This window comes from Nothobranchius furzeri, chromosome 12 (genome assembly GCF_043380555.1).
Source record: "Nothobranchius furzeri strain GRZ-AD chromosome 12, NfurGRZ-RIMD1, whole genome shotgun sequence".
Taxonomy (NCBI): Eukaryota; Metazoa; Chordata; class Actinopteri; order Cyprinodontiformes; family Nothobranchiidae; genus Nothobranchius; species Nothobranchius furzeri.
The window spans coordinates 72,261,592-72,264,946 of record NC_091752.1 but is presented as its reverse complement, the minus strand read 5'-3'; the positions used below and the strand labels follow the sequence as shown (position 1 = coordinate 72,264,946).

The 3,355-nt window shown below is 53.5% G+C and overlaps 1 protein-coding gene across 2 annotated transcripts in view; it reads left to right on the top strand.

Moving 5' to 3' along the window:
* Positions 1–241: 241 nt before the first annotated feature.
* The window catches only part of tlcd4b (TLC domain containing 4b), a 21,078-nt gene continuing 17,964 nt past the window's right edge, over positions 242–3,355 (top strand). Inside the window, exon 1 of one of the 2 annotated variants that reach the window (XM_070543074.1) lies at positions 242–747. The gene's annotated coding sequence lies outside the window, so the exon portion shown is untranslated. Of the gene's footprint in view, positions 748–2,478 lie in introns of those variants that run through there. The other variant, XM_070543075.1, reaches the window with a different exon arrangement.

The window sequence follows — 3,355 nt, the reverse complement described above, 5'->3', positions numbered from 1 at the left end:
TACTAACCCGTACCACCCTAACCTATACTAAACTAACCTTTACTAACCCGTACCACCCTAACCTATACTAAACTAACCTTTGCTAACCCGTACCACCCTAACCTATACTAAACTAACCTTTACTAACCCGTACCACCCTAACCTATACTAAACTAACCTTTGCTAACCCATACCACCCTAACCTATACTAAACTAACCTTTGCTAACCCATACCACCCTAACCTATACTAAACTAACCTACAACAGGACTGGATGACTCAGCAGTTTCTCCTCTAAACTGTTTAAATCAGAAATCACACCAAAGCACGGCCTTTGTCTCTAGTGGGCGTTACCCGTGTCCAGGGGGCGTGAGTGTGCACGGGCACGCGCGTTAGTGGGTGTCAGCGTGCTGACGTCACCGCTGGCTCCAACTGTCAGAGCCAAAAGAAAAAGGGTGAAAACTTTGGTGTCGGACTCTCAGCTGGAAGCCGCAGGCAGCAGCGCAGTGGGGCTGGAGCGGCTCGGCTCGGCTCGGAGCGGCTGTTCGAACACGGAACCGCGTGAGAAGCGGAGGAGGCGGCGTCTCGTTCCGCTCCTGCTCCCCTTTGGTCGGGGTCGGTGAGACGGGGGACACCGGAGGGGGACACCAGCGGGCTGGGCGGCTGTACCTTAGCCGACCTGCTAACGTCAAGTTCGGAGAAAGTGGACAAGACGCCGGCTGCTGGACGGGATTCTAACCGAAAACCCAACCTATGCGACGGCTAGCAGGTGAGACAAAGCCCCCTCCCACCGCCGCAGACACGTAGCAGACAAGCGGAGTCTGCTGTTGACATTTCAGGTGTCTTTATTTAAACGTGACGCGTAACTCTGCTCCCAGCTGGCTCCTGGCGTCGCTCCGCGTGCACCTCCTGCCCGTGCCCGTGCCCGTGTTGTGGTCCTACAGGCTGCTGATGCGGACCGCAGACACCAAATCTCGCCATTTTCTTCATCTGCACACACCTCTGTCTTTGCGCCGCTGACTGTGTGCGAGATAAATGTGCAAACTATCGGCGGAAATCCATCCTTAAGGTGCAGAGGGGTATGGGGGGACGGCTCTGTGCATCAGTATTCATGTCGGGATCAGGCTGGCCAGGGGGTGGAGGGCTCCTCCGCTGCGGTAGCAATGCGGTAGACGGGGTGGGGTGGGGGCGCTCAGAGGAAATTGAAGCACTATTATTTATGTTTGGTCGATATGTCGGGGGGGGGGGGGGGGGGGGGTCAGGGTGTGCTGACAATAGCAGGATGTTGCAGGAGAACAAGGTCAGGAGAGGATGGCTGCTGCTGTGAGGAGGCTCCTCTTCCCGCGGGCAGCAGGTGAAGCTGCCAATGAATTATTCATCATGGTGCTGATGATCGGGACAGAGCTGCTGCTGCCTGTTCTGGAGCCGGAGCCAGGTGTGAGGACGGCACTTTCACTCCTACTTCGCCTTTCACTTTATCAGGGACACCATGGTCCACGCTGGTCCATCTTAGTCCACCATGGTCCATCTTAGTCCACCAGGGACGCCATGGTCCATGTTGGTCCATCTAAGCCCACCATGGTCCAACTTTGTCCACCTTGGTCCACATTGATCTATGTTTGGCCATCTTAGTCCACCTTGGTCCATCTTAGTCCACATTGGTCCACCTTGGTCTGCCTTGGTCCATTTTCCCACCTCATGTCTTTAAAACAAAGATGTCCGACTGTGGTTCCATCAGGAAGGTTCTGTGTGTTTAGGTAGCATCACGTCTCTGAGTTATGTTCCCATACTGGAAGGTTGGTGAGACCCCACCCCTCTTGGAGCTCTACAGCTCAGGTAGAGGTGACGCTGGTCGTGGGCCACGGACTTCCTACGTTGAATGACTTGTTGTGTTTCCAAACTGACAGCCAGGTCATGTCCCCACACTCCCCACAGGTGGACAGATGTGAGCAGGTGCGGTAAGGTGAGACCTGCACTGGAGGCGGACCCAGGCCTTAGATTGATGGTTGATTCAACTTTTTAAAAGAATTAGTTACAACTCTTCCTGCTGGTTACCATGGCGACTATAATAGGCCACTAATAGCATCATCAGTAGCTGGAACAGTGGTAGAGCGGGTTGTCCAGAAATCAGAAGGTTGCAGGTTCAATCCCAGCTCTGACCAGAGAATTCTGTCATTGTGTCCTTGGGCAAGACACTTAACCACCTTGCCTGCTGGTGGTGGTCGGAGGGACCGGTGGCGCCAGTGCTCGGCAGCCTCGCCTCTGTCAGGGCGCCCCAGGGCAGCTGTGGCTACAGTGTAGCTCACCCCCACCAGCGTGTGAATGGCTGATTGCTTAGTGAAGCGTCTTGGGGGGCTGTGGAACCCTGAGAAGGCGTAAGACAAATGCAGACCATTCACCATCATCCCAAGCAGACGTTCCTCCTCAGCTGTGAATAAGACGGCGTTGGGATTTGAGGCAGCAGCCATGTTGGCGCCCTTCAGAAATAATACCGTTATATATTTGGTGCGAGGTGGAGGCGGGCCCAGCTGCGGGTTCGGCTGGGATCCTCTTTTAGACTAAAATGAAGCTGAGCCGGCCGAACCCTCACCCTCAAGCATGAGTAGTAAGCAGTAATTAGCTCCTGCATAACTTCCATAAACCCTTGGGTCTAGCTGGTGCACGTACCAGGCAGCGGTCCAGATTAGCTGCGACTGTGTTGCAACAGCTGATAATGGTACGGAAGTGGAGCTCATTACAAGAGTGCACGGCCCGCTTTCTCAGAACTTTGACCCTCCGTGTTGTTGGAGGACGTTTTGGTTTAAGCTAACCCGACCTCAGCTCGGCCGTTCTTCTGTCACACGTCTCCATAAGTCTGGTTGTAGATGTTTCAGGTGCTCCTGAACATGAAGCGGGTGGGTGGGGCGGACTGGAGGATGTTCTGCAGAACCAGCTGCTGTCCCAGTTGGATCTGTTGACTTTAGTGAAAGTAAACGGTCTCCTGCTAGCAGATGATCTGGCTTCACTCAAAAGCTGTTCTGACATTAAGATAAAGCGGATCAATGCGGCCGTTGGCTCACATCCCAGTACTGTTGTTGTGTCACAACAGCTGTAGGAACGTTTGGGTCGAGCTCTGTGAGGAGGTCCGAGTCCGCTGGAGCGACGACCTTTTCCCTGTAAATGCTGTAAGCCTGTGAAGAAGCAGGCAGCTGCTTCGCCTAAAGCGGCTCCATGCAGGACTAAAACCTGTAAACTGTAGCATCACGTCTCTGGTAACCACGGCAACACCTTTTCCCTCTCAGAATTATACGGCAGTAGAGATTACTCTAAGTCCAGTTACGTCAAACGTCTTCATGAGGTATTTTAATCCCGCTTTAACAAATACTCTGTAAGTTGTA